Source organism: Mauremys reevesii, linkage group 1 (genome assembly GCF_016161935.1).
Source record: "Mauremys reevesii isolate NIE-2019 linkage group 1, ASM1616193v1, whole genome shotgun sequence".
Taxonomy (NCBI): domain Eukaryota; kingdom Metazoa; phylum Chordata; order Testudines; family Geoemydidae; genus Mauremys; species Mauremys reevesii.
The window spans coordinates 80,680,080-80,701,695 of record NC_052623.1 but is presented as its reverse complement, the minus strand read 5'-3'; the positions used below and the strand labels follow the sequence as shown (position 1 = coordinate 80,701,695).

Here is a 21,616-nt window from a genome sequence, read left to right as displayed (position 1 = left end):
CTTCATTAACTTCACTGATTGGTCTGTTCCCTAGACATTTTAGGTATGCCTGTGTGTGCTTTGAGTTCTTTTCTGTACTTCATGCTTTGTGAGTGTAAATAGAGAATGGTATAACTCTCTATAGCCTTGATTCTTTTTATTCTGTTATGGAGTAAAATCTTACCCAGCATAGAATCAATCTGAACCATATCACACAGCCTTCCAGCTGTCATTTAGCTGGAGTGAGTAGGATTTACAGGATTTGGTCCATAAGGATTGATGTTGATATTTCTCACCTATTGAGCACTTAAAAGAGGATTTCATCATGTTTCAATAAGGTACAATATTATAGAATTATGTAAAACTAAGAAGACATTTGCACCTCCAGTGTGAACACTGAAAACTGAGCGTTATTAAAGAAGCAGGAAAATTAAAATGTATTAGAGCAGCACATGGTGTATTGCTATTAAAAGTTGCCCAAATGCTCTTTCTTTAGTGGTGTGAATATAATATATTCACAGCAAAGATACGTGCTTCAATAGTTGTAGTGTTGGCACTGACTACTTTATAGCTAGAAAGAAATAGATAAATCATAAAGAACAAGAAGGAGCAAAGGAAGGAAAAAATAGTAACCAAATAAAACAATTATATACATATAAAATTTCCTGATGGCAAAAAAAAATGTTTGTATATGCATGAGTGTGTATGTGTGCGTGTTATCACTATTAAACATACCCAAAATCAGGCTTCCCAAGAATGATAGATGTCAAAAGGATATATAATTAAATAAAAATATTATTGTCTTTTAATAATAAAACTGACGGGTTTTTCCCATAGATGTGGAATCAAATGCTGCCTCATGGATGAGGAACTAAAGACAAACTCTTTAGTTTAGTTTAGTCTTTCGAGAATGTGCTCGCATTCTCGAAAGGCCATATTTTTAAAAGGGCAGCCTTCCTTTTCTAATCCACACACTTGCACATCTAAGTCAATCAAGTATTCTGATTTTTTTCTGTATTCCTTTTGCTCTGAAAAAGGCAGGAGCAAATTTTTATATATACTATTTAAATCACAGCCAACTGTCAGACTTTTCGGAAACTTCCTGCATTAAAATGCAGAGTGCCCAATGGAACCCTCACATATTCCAGTACAATTCTAGACTATTTGGACCACAGCACTATCATTCTTTAAGTTCCAAACACTTAATGGTTAAGTTACCTTGAGTACCAGCTTATACATACACATTGTATATTGTATTCAAGTATGAATCACTGAAATACACCCACAGAAACCTAATCAATTAAAATACAGTAGGATGCAAATTGGTATATGGTTTGGACACATAGTTGGGTCATTTAATCACATAATACACAACATTTAAAAAAATTCTCATTGTGTCACACATAAACTATATAATAATCCCTCCTGTTCTCTGTCAGTGGTTGTCCAATTATGGTAAATAGACCACACATAGTCTGTGGAGAACTGGCTGCTCACATGATATTATGGCTCCCTCATCGTTTCCATCTGCTCAGTATCATTATAACATAGCTACATATACATTAAATGGTTTCAGAATATTATTTTTCCTTGAAAGCAAATGCAGTAGGTCCTACAGGGATGTTAATGGGATCAAAAGTGGGAGGGGGAATAGTCCACAAAACAATTATGCTATTAAAGTGGGTCTGCAGTATGAGAATTTTCAACTCCATCTCATAACATGTTGGTTAAGTATAACTCTGTTATCTTGCCAATGCTTGGAACTGGACTGAGGCTCTCCAGTTTATTCTCATATTGTATATATTTATCCCAGATCAGGGTTTCTCAAACAGTGGTCCTTGCTTGTGTAGGGAAAGCCCCTGGTGAGCCTGGCCGGTGTGTTTACCTGCCCCATCCACAGGTCCGGCTGATCGCGGCTCCCACTGGCCGCGGTTCACTGCTCTGGGCCAATGGGAGCTGCTGGAAGTGGCGCGGGCCAAGGGACTTACTGGCCGCTGCTTCCAGCAGCTCCCATTGGCCCAGAGCAGCGATCCGCGGCCAGTGGGAGCCGCGATCAGCCGGACCTGCGGACGGGGCAGGTAAACACACCGGCCCGGCCCGCCAGGGGCTTTCCCTACACAAGTGGCGACCCCTGTTTGAGAAACCCTGCCCCAGATCTACTAAGAAGCACTCATAGATATAATGCTTCTTAGTCATCTGAAAATATACCTGCAGGGAAATACAAAACTACACTATTGCTTCTGCCTCTAGAACGTCTTCATTGTTCTTCATTGTTCTTCTGCCATCCTGATTACGGGTGAGGACTACTTTTCTGAGAGATCAGGGAAACCGGTTTCAGCATACCTCACACAGTAATCTCAGATGATCCTCTCCTGTCTGTATACGAGATATACAATGAGAAACCCTTTCTGAAGTTCCTGATCTTGGACATTGAGTGACACATTACATTACAAATTCGAAGTCTGTGTAGACTTTTACACCCCCTGCCAGTTTGGTGTGGTTCAAACAAATATCAAACTCTTCAGTATGAAAATCTATCAAAAGCAGATTTCTTCTGTTCTGTCTGATTCTGCCAGGTCATAAATAGCTTAGTCAACTTTTGGTTTCAATGCTTGCTGATGTCATTCTCCAATGCCTTTTTATAATTCATATTATTTTATTTATTTGTATTACTGTAGAACTTACCATGGGCCAGGACCCCATTGTGCTATGTGATGTACCAACAGAATAAAAAGATGGTACCCATCCCAAGGACTTTATAATACAAGTAGCAGAAAAGAGAAAACAGGTGCATACAAACAGAGAGGGAGTGCCACTAAATAATGAGGCAATATTGATCATCATGCAAGGCAGTGGTCTCTGGATGCCAAGCTGTTTGTAGGCATTCTGGTAAAAGAGAATTTTGAGACAGGGTCTGAAGGTGATAATCAAGTTGCTTTGCAGATGTTAATGGCCTTCTGAGAGGGGTAGTCATTTAGACCTATGCAGAGTAAATATGAAATGCTATTATTTTGATTCTACAGTGTTTTATACATATTTTGTGCAAGTGTGAATGACAACACAAGGTGCAAGGCAACAGAGAATTATGCCCAGGGCAGAGATGTGTGGAACTGAAATTTGGAGTTTGGGGTAACTGCTCAAGTTGTCTCTTTTTCCCCTCTGATCCATCCTTGCTATCTTCTCTGAATTTTCCCTTTACTTTTTTTTAGATATTTAGAGAGATTGCTTCAGCAGTAGGTATTATAACAATCACAGTCATCAAAATGCCCAGTAAAACACACATACATTCAAATTCTCCTTTTAGTTAGCTTAGAGTAACTCCATTAAAGGTAAAAGTGGATGGCATAGTACTATAATGTTGTACTCCAGATTTACAAACTTGTATGTGTATGAGCAGAATCTGACCCAGGGTATCTGTACCGTGTTGTATATTGTATCTGAGGGAGTTTACTCATTTTAGCCCTAATGTTCCTGATGTGTATGGAAGCATACAATCCCAGTAGTGCTGGCTGTATCAGGTACATCCAGTGTTCCATCACTATGATCATCTTATGATTAATTTCAATGGGAGTGACATGGAAGTTAAGGTATTATTCACTTTTAGGGTAGCACACATGTGCCCTTTGGGTAGAACATGTTTTTGTTCCGTTCCTAATCAGTTCAGGGAGCTAGAACCCACAGAAGCACTAATAGTGAGTAGTGACTATGCTTCCCAGCAGGATTGTGGCCAATGCCTGTGCAATAGAACAAAAGATACCTCTTTTGTCCTCTCTGATATCTGCTCCTGGATAAAGTCCTCAACATTTGATCAAACAGGTTTGAACAGTACGTGCTGGAACTTTTCATGTTATGAGCCAGCTTTAGGATTACTTTATTTGATACTTATTTTAGGTAGTTATGCAACTAATTGAAATGTAAAAATTGCACAAGCTCACTGAACTGAATAACAACAAACTAAAATTAGTGAAAGCACGCCTAGGGCAAAATACAGCTTGTTACATCTGCTTTAACTTTCAGCTCAGCTCTTCAGCTCTCTGATAAATGTGACCACGAAAGTTCTAACCAAAATCTACATTTACAATATTATTTCAGCTACAAGACATACCATGGCCTTGCCATAATGACAGCATTAATGTGGCTACTCTCTTTGGCACAAATGCAAATAACTAACTTGGTGGAGGTTTAAAGACAAAGCCGCCATCTAAGGCATAAGCTAGAATATTTGCATGATAGCAGGAGGAGATAGTACAGAAGACAGGAATTGCCTTTTACTAATTCTTTAGTCCCTCAAAAGCTCAAAGGAGTGGTGGAATTCTCATCTTACCGAACATTTAAAAAAGAATAGACTAAGTGCTTAAGATATGTCACATTCCAACAGAGGGGATGTGAGCAGTGGTAAGGAGGACTCTCCGGAGAGACAGTGCACCCTAGCGATACCTGACCACTGCAATGGTGTCTTTAGGCTGCTGGGAAATGGAACAACTTAGATCAGCCTGGACTCTGATTGGAAACATGTCTGGCAAAGATCATCCTAGCATCAGGGGAGTACAAAAGGTAACCTAAAGCTAGTTTTGCAGAGCTGCTTCTCAACTGCTGTTCAGTATCTGGATGATAATCTCTATGTTATGAATCAAAATCCGAATATGAACCCTATTGACATTGGGGAGTCACAATCCAGATCTGAATCTGAGTTTTCCCAAAACATGAGATGTTCCAATTAAGCCCATTACAGAGATAGCTCTGTGCCGTGAACTGGGATTTGAACTACATCTGGATCTCAGGTTTATTTCCTGGATTTTGGTTTGGGCCCATCTCTCTTAAATGAACATTTGGGAAGTATCCTTCATTGGCAAAGTGACTGAAAAAATGACTAAAAGCTCTTTCCCATCTTTAGATTCCTTGATTCTGTTTGTCCTTCTTATATACACTTTAGTTCATGGTTTCTCTGCCTCTTTTTTTTTTTTTTATTTCTTCATTTTGTTTTTTTCTTCACACCAGCTAAAAAGGTACTCAAATTTAATTCAAAACATACTTCACGTAAAGATCAATTATATTATAGGCGGAGCTGGTAACATCACCTATTCTGAAGGCTGCCCAACACTTGCCATTATGAGTTCCTGTTGCCAAATTTTAAACATTTTAACCATTTAGACTGAAATGCCCTATGCTGCTTTACGCTCTGTTTTTTTTTCTTTTCAGAAAAAAAGATTTGGCAAGTTCCAAAACTGATGCTGGGAAAAATACATTATTTTACAAGAATAAAAAAATTCTCATGATCTTTTAAGGGAAAGGGAATGGGGTACATTGTGACTGGAGGGAAGGGACGAGAAGGGACGAGAAGGGCTGTCAGACACGATAATGAAAAAGATCCCTTCTGGGCTTAAATTCTAGGAATCTCTGAAAGACAGAGAAACTGTGACTGAATGTTGGTGAAGGAGGAAGACTGACTGGCTGGCCAAGGAAACTGGGACTGGAAGATAAGTGGGGAGACCGGAAGATGGTGAGGGAGATGAGATGGTAAAGACTGGGAGCCAGTCAGTTCAGGATATGTTAGGCTGAGATTGGATGAGAAGCTGTGGGAAGAGGAGGAAAATGGGACTGTCAGGACAAGGAGACTTAGACAAAGAATCAATGGGGTTGGGAGTAGGGAGACAGATCTAACAGGGAATTAGGTCTGGCTGGGCAAAGAGACTGGGTAGAGGAACTGGAGAGGGGGAATTAGGAGATGATGAGTTCACAGAAGGAAACTGAGAATGGGAGCCAGTGGAAGTGAACAAACAAATATATGAAGAGCTGAGATGGGGAAATGGGACTAGCTGGGCAAGGAGACTAGGACTAGTATCTAGAGGGAAGAGACTGGGAGTGGGGGAAGAGTGGGACTCAGACAGAGTCCCAAGGGGGAGACAATGTTAAAGGGTGACTTAATCACAATCTATAAGGATTGTTATGCAGAACAGAAATTTGACAATAGAGGGCTCTTCGATACATCAGATAAAGATATAACATGAGCAAATACTTGGAACAGGGGTCAGCAACCTCTGGCATGTGGCTCGCCAGGATAAGCACTCTGGCAGGCCAGGCCAATTTGTTTACCTGCCTTGTTGGCAGGTTTGGCTGATTGTGGCTCCCACTGGCTGCGGTTCACCGTCCCAGGCCAAGGGGGGTGGTAGGAAGCCACAGCCAGCACATCCCTTGCCTACGCCACTTCCCGCCACTCCCATTGGCCTGGGCTGGTGAACCGCAGCCAATGGGAGCCACAATCGGCCAAACCTGCCAACACAGCAAGTAAACAAACTGCTCTGGCCTGCCAGGGTGCTTACCCTGGTGAGCTGCATGCCAGAGGTTGCCGACTCCTGGCCTAGAAATTGAAATTAGACAAATTCAGATTAGGAATAATGCACAGGTTTTTTTAATCAGTGAGGGGTTTTGGCCACAGGAACACCATTCCAATTGGTTGTGGAGGATTCTCCATCACTAGAAGTTATTAAATCAAGATTGGATATTTTTAAAAGGATATGCTCTAGTTCAACTTCACCTATTGGACTTGAAGCAGGAATTAGTTCAGGTAAGTCCTACAGCTTGTGTTATGTCAGACTAAATATTCACAGTATTCCCCTCTGGCCTTGAAATCTATGACTAGGACTAGCTGTGCAAGTGAAAATGGGATGGAAAGTCTGAGAAATGAAGATGTGGTATGGGTAGACAAGGAGAATGGGACGAGGAGTCAGAGTTTGGGAACAGACAAAATTGGGAGATGGACAGGTTTGAGAGGACGTGATCAATTGATTACAAATATCATAATGCATAACTGCAAGAGGGCTGAACTTAGGTTACACAGACAGCCTTAATTCTGGTATTTCCTAACCTTTGAGTGCTTGACTTTGCAATCTTAATCTTCCTGTAATGTGTGGATACATAATATAATATGTAGATAGCAATGTCACTAGTAACAATCTGTTGTTATGGTTAATATGGCACTTTCATTCTAACCCCTTGATTCACTGCAAAGAAAATTCCCTTTTCCTTATTCTCAGCACAGAAAAGACCGTTTTGGGAACTTATTAAGGAAATCAATTCAGATGTTTCAAAAATAGCTCAATATGACAAACCAGCATTTTTCATCAATTTAAAAAGAAACAAAGATTAAAATTTACATTCTGAAACTAAAAAAAGCTTTGAATTGCAAACTTTAAACTAAGCGTGCCAATATTTAAAAAGGGTAAATGGGATTACTTGGTCAACTCTAGGCCTCTACGCTTGACACAACGCCCAGGCAAAATCATGCAAAAGCTGATATTGGATGCAAACAGTAAAGAATTCAAGGTCTGGTAGCAAAATTAATGCCAATATATGTGGTATTGTGGAAAATATACTCGATATAATTTTTTTTACGAGACATTACCTTGGAAAGTGGTAGATTCATTATCACTTTAAGACCTGACATTAAGGGTACGTCTACACTACGGGATTATTCCAATTTTACATAAACCGGTTTAGTAAAACAGATTGTATAAAGTCGAGTGCACGCGGCCACACTAAGCACATTAATTCGGTGGTGTGCGTCCACGGTCCGAGGCTAGCATCGATTTCTGGAGCGTTGCACTGTGGGTAGCTATTCCATAGCTATCCCATAGTTCCTGCAGTCTCCCCCGCCCCTTGGAATTCTGGGTTGAAATCCCAGTGCCTGATGGGGCAAAAATCATTGTCGTGGGTGGTTCTGGGTAAATGTTGTCAGTCACTCCTTCCTCTGGGAAAGCAACGGTAGACAATCATTTCGCGCCCTTTTTCCCTGGATTGCCCTGGCAGATGCCATAGCATGGCAACCATGGAGCCTGTTTTGCCTTTTGTGACTGTCACCGTATGTGTACTAGATGCCGCTGACAGAGGCAATTCAGCAGCACTACACAGCAGCATTCATTTGCTTTTGCATGATAGCAGAGACAGTTATCAGCCGTTCTGTACCGTCTGCTGCCATTGTAAATTGGCAATGAGATGACGGTTACCAGTCCTTCTGTACTGTACTGTCTGCTGCTGTCATGGGTGCCCCTGGCTGAGGTCGGCCGGGGGTGCAAAAGACAAAAATGGGAATGACTCCCCGAGTCAATCCCTCCTTTATGGTATCTAAAAATAGAATCAGTCCTGCCTAGAATATGGGGCAAGTGTACTAGAGAACCAGTGTATCAGAGAACCAGAGAGCACAGCCGCTCCGTGTCAGATCCCTTAGAAATGATGAGCTGCATGCCATTCACAGGGGGTGCCCCTGCAACAACCCCACCTGTTGCTTCCCTCCTCCCCCAGCCTTCCAGGGCTACCGTTGCAGTGTCCCCCCATTTGTGTGATGAAGTAATAAAGAATGCAGGAATAAGAAACAGTGACTTGTTTGTGAGATAAAATGAGGGGAAGGCAGCCTCCAGCTGCTATGATAGTCCAGACAGGACATTAAGCAGTGTGGGGGAGAGGAGCCCAGCATCCTGCTGCTATGATAGTCCAGGCAGTACAGAATCTTTTCTTTACACATGAAGGGTGGGGGCTGATGGAGCTCAGCCCCCTGTTGCTATGATGAAGACGGTTACCAGCCGTTCTGTACCATCTACTGGGAATGACTGGGAGGCCAGCCAGGAGCACTCATTGGCTGATGATGAGGACGGATACCGGTCCTTATGTACTATACCATCTGCCACCAGGCTGCTGCTGATGATGGATAGCAGTCATATTGTACCATCAGCCACCAAGGAGGGGGGGCGAGGATGCTGCAGTTTACTGCCGCAGCATCGCGTCTACCAGCAGCATTCAGTAGACATAGGGTGACAAAAGAGTCAAGAGACGATTTTTTCCCCCTTTTCCTTCTGGGGGTGTGTATGTGTGGGGGGTAAATTGATGAGCTATGCCCTGAACAACCCCGGACAATGTGTTTGACCCTACAGGCATTGGGCACTCAGCCAAGGGGGGAAGGATAGCTCAGTGGTTTGAGCATTGGTCTGCTAAACCCAGGGTTGTGAGTTCAATCCTTGAGGAGGCCACTTAGGGATCTGGAGCAAAAATTGGTCCTGCTAGTGAAGGCAGGGGGCTGGACTAGATGACCTTTCAAGATCCCTTCCAGTTCTAGGAGATTGGTATATCTCCTATTATTATTATAATGCAAATGCTTTTCGGAGACTGCAGAAAGTGTGGGATAGCTTGAGTCCTTAGTCCCCCCTCCCTGCCTCCATGAGCATCCATTTGATTCTTTGGCTTTCCTTTACGCTTGTCACACAGCAGTGTGCTGAGTCCCTGCTGTGGCCTCTGTCTGGAGATTTTTTAAAAATGCTTTGGAATTTTGTCTTCTGTAACGGAGCTCTGATAGAACAGATTTGTCTGCCCATACAGCAATCACATCAGTACGGTCCATGCTGGAGCTCTTTTTGGATTTGGGACTGCATTGCCACCCGTGCTGATCGGAGCTTCACGCTGGGCAAGCAGGAAATGATATTCAAAAGTTCGCGGGGCTTTTCCTGTCTACCTGGCCACTGCATCCGAGTTCTGATTGCTGTCCAGAGCGGTCACAGTGGTGCACTGTGGGATACCACCCGGAGGCCAATACCATCGATTTGCGGCCACACTAACCCTAATCCGATATGGTAATACTGATATTAGCGCTACTCCTCTCGTTGGGGAGGAGTACAGAAACCGGTTTAAAGAGCCCTTTATATCAATATAAAGGGCCTCTTAGTGTGGACGGGTGCAGCGTTAAATCAGTTTAACGCTCCTAAAATCGGTTTAAATGCGTAGTGTAGACCCAGGCCTAAGATTGGATGTTTTACCAAATTATACGCTATAGCTCAACCAACAGTTCTGGACTTGATGCAGAAATTGATGGGTAAGATTCTTAGCAAGCTACAGATTTAAATATTATTGAATGTATAACCCCATTTGGTGAGTTCTAGTTCCTGGAACTCTGGAATGAGACTCTAGGGGGTCGTACTGTATGGACTGTAACAATAATGGCTACTAGAGTCTTTTGACATTATTTCCCAGCAAGCTTGGAGTAGAGGGTGGGGACAGAATAGGCTAGAATCTCCTGCTCAGGCCAGTAGGGAGGTTTCTGCATAGGGTGATATGGACTAGCAGTTTGCTGGCCCAGTGATGGGCCAGGTCAGCTCAGTCCCTCAGGGGGAAGGGACAACCTGACTCAGAGACAAGGAGACTAGTTTTTAGTTTCAGTTTTGAACTCTGAGTTTGGGAGCTGAGAGAGAAGCAGCCCATGGCATCTTTAATTAACTCCTTCTCCCACCAAAGAGCATCTTTGAACCGCTGTGGGATCTAGTGCATGAGTCAGGCAGGTCTAGTGCTCCAGATACCAGTGTCCAGGCTGACAGCAATCCAACCTGGCGCTGACTACTGAGAGCCAGCTGAGACCTCCATGGGACTCCAGACCAAGAGTCGGGAGAGTATCCTACCCCACTCAGGGCAAAGACACTGTAAGATTACCCATTGTGTTGTTTAAGTTGCCCGGCACTCTTCTCTGGACTGAACCCCAGCTTACTATCTGCCCAGGAAGGTGCCAAGGAGAGAGCTGGGGGTTAGGAAGAGTTGTGAGTCCTGAGAGGTGGGGAATATGTTGATTTGTTAATGTTTAGTATTTATTAGTTAATCTAATCCCTTTCCTTCCCCAAATCCTATTTACCTGTTCAATAACCACCACCCCCTTTCTTATTATAATTTTGTAGTGTGTCATTTCTTGGCTGGGATTTGTGTTGAGATACTTTATTGTGTACTGGGCTTTATACTCCATGCCAGCAGTGGAAGTAGCAATATTCACTTTCTCAAAGGATGGTAGCACTTGTGTCTCAGGCACAGTGAGGAGTTACCTTGGGTGGAGGGCCCAGGCATCACAAAAAGAACTGAGAAAGAAGACCATGTGAGGTGAGGGGCCACTACAAGTTGCAAGTACCAGAGAGGAGGTTTGAGCCACACCTAGGGGAGGGGCTACAAATGGTTCTTTCAGACTTTGTTTCTGATGATTTTAGCTTCATTCAGTCTAGAAGAGAAAATAGGAAATCTATGTGCCTGATAGAGCAAATGGTCGATGCATTTTAAACACTTCGAAAACTTTATAGAACTGCTGTGTACTTTCCTCTTCCGTGGGATCGTAAATCCAAATGGCCTGATTTTTCCATTCCCATGCCCCTTGTGGAGCCATTTTCACTCATGAAACGTCAGAATGAGAACTACTATTCTGATGTGGTATCATTTTACACCTACTGGGCCCTCAGATAAATAACTGTGCCCACGATCCTTCATTATGCTCTGTGTGGGTGGAGCCCCATTGAACTTAGTGGGTCCCTGCATGGATGCACCTGTGCAGATCTCCTTGAAGGATCAAATGTCTGATGAAGATGTGAGGCAACAGACAATTGTGCCCAATATTTTATTTTCTCTCTTCCAATAATCTTTCCAGTTCACATGTGATGTTTACTTATACATTAATTGTCTAAGAGTTGGTTTTATTTTTCAGTTTAACCATCTGCTAACAACAACACTAAAATGTTTACCTAAGAAACTTTTTAAGATTGACTTTTCTAACTATTTATCTGCCAATTGTTAAATGTAAAATTACTAAATTTTAATTAGTAAAAAGTAATACCTCTGTACAGGAGACATAGGATGCCCTTAACTCTACTTACTTTCATCAAAAATTGTAGTTATTCAAGAACACATAATTAGCTTGTTTTAATCTTATCATTTTCAGAGGCATACCACAGTAATTGGCTTTCTTTTCTGTCCTTTTTAGTTAGAAGATTGCTAAAGGATCAATGGAGAATGCATTTTTCTATTCTGCAGCATCAATTACTGTGACCCTGGGTGTAAATTTATTGATTTTTCTTATTAGAACATTATCACCAGTTATTCACAGCATGGTGTTTATTAATTAGTAAGGAAAATAAAGATTCATTTGTGAAATATCTCCCTTTTAAGTTCTCTACCTAGCACACACATAGCTGTGTGAGATCTGCTAATGGCATTCTGCCTTTATGAACTAGCATGCAATATTTCATATTCACTGTTCTGTTTATTTCTCTTGTCATCTTGAAGTAAGCTATAGCATCTCTAGTTGTACTAAGCAAACAATTATATGAAAGTTAAGGACCTGATGCACAGAAATTACCCACTTTGCTGCCATGCAGAAACTTTATGCACCTTCTGGACTCTATAGTGGTGATGGCTACTCCATCTGCACAGGAGACACAAGCTGACCGGAGGAAAAATCTTTCCTTTCCTACAGTCATGGACAGTGAAATTAGCCACTGTGCATCATTTACTTTTCCTGGATAGAATCACTTGCCCACCCTGCCAGATATTCTTAAAGAAGTAATTAGGCAGGCTCTGCTGAAGAAATCAACCCTTTACTGTAACACTATTGTTAACTATTTTTCTAGTATTCAATCTTCTTTTTAAGAAAGGCCAATGAGAAAGTTGTGCTGATACAGCTCTAGTAGTTTCTTGAGGCCAGAGAGTTTCCTTGCATCTGGATAATCAGACTATAGGGTGTAGGATGTATGGACTATAGGATGTAAAAACTTTACTGATTACATTAGTTTAAGATCTCAGCCTAACTAAAGATAAGGTGACCATGCTGATTGTTTTAAAGCCATCACCAGCCTTGGATAGTGTTCTCCATGAGATTGTGTTGAGATTTTGGTTGACTCTACGAGAGATTGATCAAGATACTTGTAAAAGGTTCAATTTCTATCCTTTTGGGGAATATTCTGAAGGAAATTACTCATGAACCTTGAAGGATCTCTCATATGAGGTATCTGTCATGTGCATCCTGTTCAACATTGATTTTTCTGTTGGGAGGGTCATGGAAGAAACGTGGATTATAGTGCTTTCAATATAATGACATCCAGACCTACCATGTCTGTACTGGTTGGTGCAGTGAAAAAAATATCCCAGTGGGTATCTGAGCTTCGATGAGGGCTGATTGTCTGAGATTCAATCCAGAAAATATGAGTTGGTAAAGGCAGCTGCAACAGTGACCACCATTCATAATACAGCATACACATGTTATTAGTTTTTGTATTACAGTTTAATATGAGTAGGGTATAACCTATTGGTTTGATATATGGGAATTTATTCTTCAACTATTTATTATTTTTGTGGAAATTACAACTGATAGACTGTTGCTGGATGCAGAAGATTGTACTAGATGAAACAATAATCTGTGTTGATGTCAGTTCCTATGTTTCTCTTGATAGAGAATCATATTGTAAAAAATAAGATTATTGATATTTTAAATAGATTCCAATTAGAATCCAGATGTCCAGGAGTTTATCAGTCTCTCCAGAATTTTTCAGATTAACTCATAGTCACTAATTTAAAGGGTCCACATCTGGTGCTTTTTCACACCATGAATGTTGAAAATAATTGAGGCCCTACCTTACAGACAGTTACACATGGGAGTAGCTTTACATATTTGAATAATCCCCTTGCACTCATGTATGTAAGTGTCTGCAGGAGTGGTCTGTCGATTGCAACCTAGGTGCAAGGTCATAACATTGTGCATGAAGAGGGGATGTGGCAGGGCTGAATTAGAAATGACATCTTCAGCTATGGCCTCAGATTGGGAGACTGGGTTGTACCCCTTTGGCCCCCTGTACACTTCACCTTTACAGTAGAGAGTATGTAAATGATTTAAAAAATGGGTGTGTTGAAACAGAGACACATAATAAGTATTTTTTTAAAGTTCTACTAAATGAGTGAAGACAATTTTAAAATTTAACTATCTCCATTCTTTATATTTAATTATCCAGATCTACCTTACAAAAACAATATCCTGAAAAATATGTTGTTAAAATAAATGGATTTCAGTTTCTAAGGGTCTACCCTGCAGGTCAACAAAGACACATGAAAAGTTTTGTGCACTTCTATCAGTTTTGCACACTTCTATCAGTTTAAACAATATTTAATAAATAACACAAAACACATTAATCTTCATTGGAATATTGTCTATCAAAGTCCACCTAAAAAGAATTTTTACAAGTGAGTTATAATACTGCTGAAAAACAAATTTTATAATGGAAACACTGGACCTTACATTCAGCAGCACAATTGGGCACTGCTGCAATAAATTATCATTCATATTACTCCTATAAAATGCTGAGACTGTATAATTCAATTTTGAAGGCAGTTTATGATATCAGCAGAACCCTCTGATGGAATCAAGTTCCATATATTATTGGATATGTTAACATTAGGGTTACTATTGTCTATATATTTTCCACATTATGTTTTGCTCAGTTTACTAATCAAAATAAGTTGCTTGTATAGACCTCTGAGGGTCAAAGCTAGTCGTATTCTATTACATACATCATTACCAACATTGATTCTTGAACTGGATTTTTATTTTTCGTTGCTATTTAAATACATTATTATTGATGATTATGTAGAAAGCAAATGGGAGATGTTGATTCCCAAACGAGTCTTATTCATACAGTGGAGTGAGTAGTTATAACATTAAAATCTCCATTAACCTCAACAATATTATTATTGATGATTCTATAGAATGTAAATGGTAGATGTTGATTCACAAAATCCAAGTTTATTCATACAGTATAGAGGTAGAATTACCACATTAAAGTCCATTATTGGTTATGCTTGGGTATCTTCTTTGTGTATGTTCTCTAAGTTTAGGGCTTGTCACAGCTCCTATTGAAATAAATGGCTAAACTGCCATTGAGTCAGTGTTGAAGGATCAAACCTTCAGTATTCATGTTTGGTGTTTCCACTGAGAAGTCTGTAGTTTTATAGCTCCCACTCACTGTCCAGGGAACAGCAAACTCAAGGCCAAGGTCAAAGCCTTACACAAGTAATATTCTCTCTGGAAAGGACAACATGACAGTCAGTCACTTCACATGTGAGCTTTGACATCTGACACTGAAGAAATTGTCCACCGCCCCAGTCAGAGAATAGGTTCAGTGATGGTTTTATAACTTTGTAAAGATCTATACGAATGATAAGTAGACTTTCAACCTTCTATCCCATTGTGCACTGGGCTTATTGTAAAACCCAAGATAAAGTCCTTATTCTCATTTACTAAAGTACCGGTAGTAAAAAATGGCCTTGAAATGTGTGTAAATGTAAGGGACATATGTAGATATAAATAAGAATCACGTTCCAAATCTACAGTAGTAGTCTCATTTTTTGTTTGTTTTTGCTAAAGTCCTGGTCAGGAGTCTGCAGGGGATCTTCCCAGCAACTTGCATCAGTTTTTTAATGAAATCATTGGGAATGTCTTCATTTTAATGCTTATCTTTCTACAGACCCTGGCTTTCTTTCTCATCTGACTGAAAATGGAAGCAACTCAAAAGATTCTGTGATATCAATGGAGAGATTTAGGTTTCTTCCCATATGGAGGTAGTTGCAAAGCCAATATAACTTTCAGTGCAATATAGCACTGTATATTCATCAACGACATTCCAGAGTTTTAAATTTGCTGGCATTATGATACTTTACTAGAAGTACTGGCCTCAAGATGAAAATTACTGCTAGGGGACTAACTAGTGGATAGATGCAGCTGCTAGGTAATATATTTCTATCTGTAATTTACAAATGATCTAAACATTGATTTAAGAGAGAGAGAATGTTGTAATTTAGTTAAAGTGGAAGGAGAGACTATAATGGATATCTCATTTGATCATTTGAGTACTATAGGTATATATTTTTTATTGTTGTAGGCTCAGCAGAGTGAGTTGCAATTAATTTTCTCCTAAAAATGGTTACAATGTAGATTGCGGCTACAAACATACAGACTTTCTCTACAACTTAGCTAGCTAGAAATCAGGAAGCTCATAAAATCAGTGACCATAAACACAAAATACAGATAATCTGCAAAAAAATGTAATAAAATCACAACTCTTTGTGAGATAGGTACAGCAATTTTTATGATGGATAAATAAAGGCACAAAGAGATTAAATATCTTGCCAAAAGTCACAAAAGTTGCTAGCTGACCTAGAAGCAGAATCCTAGGGCTTGATTCTACTTATTTATTTACACTGGGCTTATTCTGGTGTACACCTGTGTGAAAGAGATTCAGGATCTGACTTGATTCTAGTCTCCTACCATAGCCACTAGATCACACATTATATTTGATATCATTGAGTCAATCTGTATGCATAACTATATTCCTTTGTTAGAGTGCTGATGCCATCTGACATATTTTGTGTTCAAGTAAGGGCTCTTCTAGGCATTCTGAAGCTGTATTTAAAACATTTTCCAGCAAAAATCAGATTATTTAGTAAGGATCCTTTTCTCCCTGCTGAATAGGTTCCTATTTGCATATATGCAGCTCCAGGTACATGTAATCATCTTCATTCTCAACCAGCTGACCAGGTGGGATGTGACAGATACATGGTATATACCAAAAGGGAAATTGCTGAAGTACAAAGACACTTGGTCAAGGTTTAGTTCAGCTGCAGGAACCCACTCAGGTGCTCAGATATTTCCAGGCTGCCATCCCATCACTCAGCCACTGCTAGAATATACTATATTGTGCTGATCTTTGAAAGCCAGCACCATTAACAAGTGAGCTAAACCTGTGGTTTAGTGCAATCCTAGTTTGAATGAAGCTATTCTTCTCATATGAGCAAACCATAAGGGAATTCAGTTCAAAACTAGGTCCTAATCTTTGTTAGTGTCAAATAACTCAGTTAAGCAGTAAAGGGCCAATCCGTTTTTATCATTCAAGTCAATGGGAATTTTGCCACACATTTCAGTGAGAACAGATTGGGTCAGCAATCTGGGAATTAAGATTTCCTTGCAATGTCCAGAATAACTACATTTGTTTTAGAAAAAGAAACTGGGGTGGGGGGAATAGATGAATGTCTGATTCTGTCTATGAATACAATGTTTATGCCAAGTAGTTTTGGAAAAATTATTCAAGAGCAGTTCATCCCAGGAAAAATATTATCGCTGGACTGCTGCCAAGGTCAATTTCAGTTTGGCTTATCTGCTTTCCTACGTGTCTGTCTTTCAGTGTAGACCTGCACAGGGAGTTACTCGAACACGCACACTTGTCTGTTCGGAAAAGGTTGTTTGTTCTGGAATCAGTGCTCTTTACTCACAATACTCATTTACACTTTTGTCAGTTGTGCCTCTTGACAGGTTACATTTTCGGGGGGAGGAGAGGAGAGGATGGAGGGAAGAGAGATGATCCTTCTTCTATCACTTACCCCCATAAGCAAAAGACAAACACAGCTGGTATCCTTTTTCTTTCTTGGTCGTAAGGATTGTTCCTTCCCTGTGCTTTCTAGGACACAAACTACATGGGAATTAGAGCAATGGGACCATCTCAAGACATGGTGCAGCAGGCACACATTCTACTACCCAAAGCTCTAAGAAGATCTGTGATTCCAAGAAACACAATGCCTCCTGGAGCACTTCCTGGAGCAGTGAAATGCTACACTGCCCCTAACATCGGTTAGTGAGTTCCAATCATGTTTGTTCCTATATGTATAGCACTGTAACTGTGCATCTTGATTTACAATCACACAAACAAACTGGGGCTTACAAGCCCATTACTACCAGTAAACCACATAAATTAGTGGGACCACTTGTGGACTAAGACCCAGATTCACAAAGGGACTCAGGTACCTACAGTGCAGTTGTAGGTTCTATGGCAATCCACAAAAGCACAGGCCTTCTGCCACCTAACTCTGTAGGCACTTAAACTCACCTACGTTTTTTCTGTAAAAGTCATATAGGCCACCTTAGTTTCTGCCTCTAGGTATGCACACTGCTCACTTGGACAGGTGCCTGGTCACCTGTTTCTTGCCTAAGCCCCAGTGCAATCATCAAACCAGGAGAAGACAGACATCGTGCCACATATCTTGCGTACAGGGCCCAATCTGGAAAGAGTTCTCAGAGTGCACATAACCCCACAAAAAAACAGCCCACTGAGGGCTGAGTATGCATGACCTCTCTCCTAACCATTACCCCAATAATTAGGGAGCTCACTCAAAACTCCCCTCTTCCTGATGAGGAGAAGGAATTTAAAAAGGATTTCCCCACCTCTCAGGTGGGTGCCCAGACTAAGGGGCATTCTGCTGGGGGATGAGGGTGCTTCATTCTCCCCTGTGGATACAGTTCCACTTTTGTATATAATTAAATAAGAATTTGGCCAGAGAGAAAGTAAGACTGATTCAACAGTCAAGTGGTTAGGGCACTCACCTGAAAGGTGGAAAAGAACTGTTGAAATCCCTTCCTCTCATCAGGCAGAGGGGGAAATTGAATTGGGGTTTACCAGTACTCAGGTGAATATCCTGAGCCACTGGTTATAGGGAAAACTTTCCTTGTTTTGTGTGGAGTTAGGTATGAGCTGTTGCTGATCTTGCAATAAATGGCTTAGGAGCCTGACCGCAGGAGAGGGTTCATGACTGTGGATTCCAAGCAGAGAGAAGTGCTTCCTTGCCACCTGGACATAGATGCTGAACTCCCTGAGAGGGGCAGAGCCTAGAACACTATTGTTTGTATCTCCTATTGAGTAGTTTAAGGGGCTTCCTGCCCAGCATGGTCGCTTTGGGGATCCCATTCTCAGGTTCCTCTCTCTCCCCAGGCATGTATAGGGAAGCTCAGGCTTTGCGTGATTCCACTGGGTGGCTAGGTGACTAAAAGTTTGGTGCTGTAATCTCTAACTCCCTTTGTGGATATGCACTGAAGGGCCAGATTTTTAAAGATTTTTAGGTTTCTGAAGATGCAGAAAGTCATCCAATGAGATTTAAAAAAATGGCTAGGTGCCGAACGCCCCAAGAATTGGGCCTTTTGGGTGGGATGTCTTAGCAGGTTCTGTCTCTGCTCTCGTTAAACTAAATGGTAAAACAGAATTAGGCCAATACTGAACACTTTGAAAATCCCAGCCATAATTAACACACAACACAGCAAAGATAGCTTGTCAATGGTGGATGTAATTTACAACAACAGAAATACATGAGATGGGCTTTTTGTTATGTTTGCATTTTGTTAGCTCCATCCTGTTTACAAATATTTACATTTAAGGAGAATGCCCATAATGGAGGAGGTGGAGGGTGACATTGGAATGTGACTGGATTTGAAAGAAAAAGTGAAGTTGCACTGTACATGTGGGCAGAAAGAGTTTCCATTATAAAGGTCCATCTTGTGTTTTCTATTATGGTGTCCAGATGTTTTGGAAGTTAAGCAGATAATAACTTTTGTTCATGTTGAGCGTTAAAAATGCTTATGTGGAGAAGAGTTAATTAATCCTAAGGCTGAACAATTTTGAATAATTTTTAAAAATGAGAAAACTAGATTGATGTCAATTTCCTTTTTAAAATGTTAGTTTTATCCATACTGTGGCAAGCATACGGAAAAATATATAAAGAAGAACCTGCATGTGCTGGATCAGCCCCCACATTGTCAGTTCTTTTGACTAGAAGAATTGTCTCAAGCAGCTCATGACAGTCCCAGAATGCTGGATAGAATTGATTGCTTTTTTGGAGGCGGACCTAAATCCTTCCATATTTTGCTGTCAAGCTGAGCAGTCAGAATCTTTAATCATTGGGCCAAATTCAGACCTTGTGTAAATGGATGAAAAAGAGTTAACTGAATTGAATGAATAAACTGAAAGTAATCACTGAATTAATCAGCTGGTGGCCAAGTAATTAGCTTAATGGAGTTGAGCCATTTAAAACCAGGACTGATTTTAGCCCATTTTGTTTAAGGAATCCTTTAGAAGGAAGTTGAATATATAAACACCAAAATCAGAATATAAATTAATATAAGTTAATTAAATGTTTCTGATGTAGCTAGTTATCTCACTTATTTCCTTAGTGGTTACCTTTTTGGTATCCGTGTTTAAAAATAATTGAATGATTGATTTTCCTTTTAATAGGCCCTTTCCATTTCCCGTCACCTTCTCTTCTTCCACTGGATCTGCTTCAGTTGCTCTGAATGGTCTTTGCATAAAGCAGAAGCTTTTGTTTGAACAGCACTGTTGTACCACTTTGTCTTTTACCTACTTAAACAGTTCCTTTGTCTTTAAAAAAAAACCCAAAGCAAATGTTTAAAGTAGAGTATGTACACTCCCCAGAGAGAAATGACACAGGAAAGAACTACAGAAACTGAGGCACAAAGGCGAAATAACAATATATGAATACATGCAAGCGCTTTTTCCTCTCGAAGTAGATTTCACAATTGTTACATGTGCCTTTCAGCATTAGCAATACACTAATTCTATTATCATAATTTATTAACCAGATCTTTTGTTCTATGTAGTAATACACTGTGTTTCCATGCTGTGTATTTTTTATCCTGTGACCTAATTTGCTTAAAAGGAAACTCTTATAACTCCCTTGTTATAATGAATAAAATGTTAATGAAGAACTACAGAGAAATCCCCTTTGCATTAGTTCCTTATTCCCAGGAACATCATCATAAATTTGTTTGCCTGGTTCTGACAATGGTAGTGATGTTCAAGCTGTGGAGAAGCATAGTAACACTAAATGGTTCTGATGGAAAAGTTAAAGATATTCAAGGCATTGTCATCAGGGATGGACTATGGGAAGTTATCTTTTAGAGGGGAACTTGATGGATTTGGCCTGCATCCAATTTTTTTTTTAACATTTATTATCTGCATTGATAACTGCACTATGAGATGCCTTTTCAGAAAATGTAAATTAAAAAAGAATCATGCAGGAAGGGCTTTCTGTAGTATGTGGAAAATTGTAGATTAGTGTACTCAGCCACTGCATATTAGTTATACTGTTCACTAATTTCGGAACATCATGTAAAGGTAGGAGCATTATATTTAATGACTCTAAATCATTAAATGTTTGCATTGAGTATATATTACTGGTTCAAAACTTTATTACTTACTTTCTTATGTGCTATCAGAAATTTTTAGCTTCCAGGAACTTTGAGAGTATATGAAACATAACAAAAATCATGTGAGATGATATTCCATTTAAATAGTGCACCACTCACTAAGAAACAAAAAATACATTAGTAATAAACTGTATTGTGTCTACACTAGTTAATATTTGTACAGAATTTTTAAAATGTTAATCTTGATTATAAATTATATGTATTAAGGACCTGATTGTCCCCTGCCATGAGATTTGCGAAAGTAGGGAGGAAAAAAGACCACTGGAATCGATGAATAAATTGGGGCCCCCCAATCCCTAAAGATAGTAGAGTCTCTTTTTACTCCCTCCTTGGGGCTTGGGGACCCACCTCAAGACCCATGAGTTTCCACCTATTGGTCAGGATTCTTACATGACCCATGTACCATAATAGCACAAATATTTAGGAATTTATCCTCAAAACACTCCTGTGAATTTAACTATTATCACTCCTATTTTTAAAGATGTAGAACTAAGGCAGAAAGATGATGTGACATGTCTAAGGTAACACAGGATGTCTGTGGCTTAGCTGGGAATGAATGCAGCTTCCCTATGACCCAACCCTGTGCTTTAACCTCTGTATCTTTTTATTGTTCACTTCTTTGGGTTTTCTTTCCATTCCCCTCTGAAGGTAAGAGGTTTATAAATTTGAACTGGAGGAAGGACTAAATCCTGGAAGCCATGTGGAAAAAAAATTAGACTGTGATGAAACAGCAGTCCTCCAGATCTTGGAGTGCTAGCATGA

The 21,616-nt window shown here is 40.2% G+C and overlaps 1 long non-coding RNA gene across 2 annotated transcripts in view; it reads left to right on the top strand.

Moving 5' to 3' along the window:
• Positions 1-20,312, top strand: part of LOC120387869 — an 82,738-nt gene extending 62,426 nt beyond the window's left edge. For both annotated transcript variants that reach the window (XR_005590387.1, XR_005590386.1), the window contains exons 6-8: positions 15,279-15,372; positions 17,269-17,434; positions 19,863-20,312. This is a non-coding gene — a long non-coding RNA (uncharacterized LOC120387869). The remainder of the gene's footprint in view (positions 1-15,278; positions 15,373-17,268; positions 17,435-19,862) is intronic.
• The last annotated feature ends 1,304 nt before the right edge of the window (positions 20,313-21,616 follow it).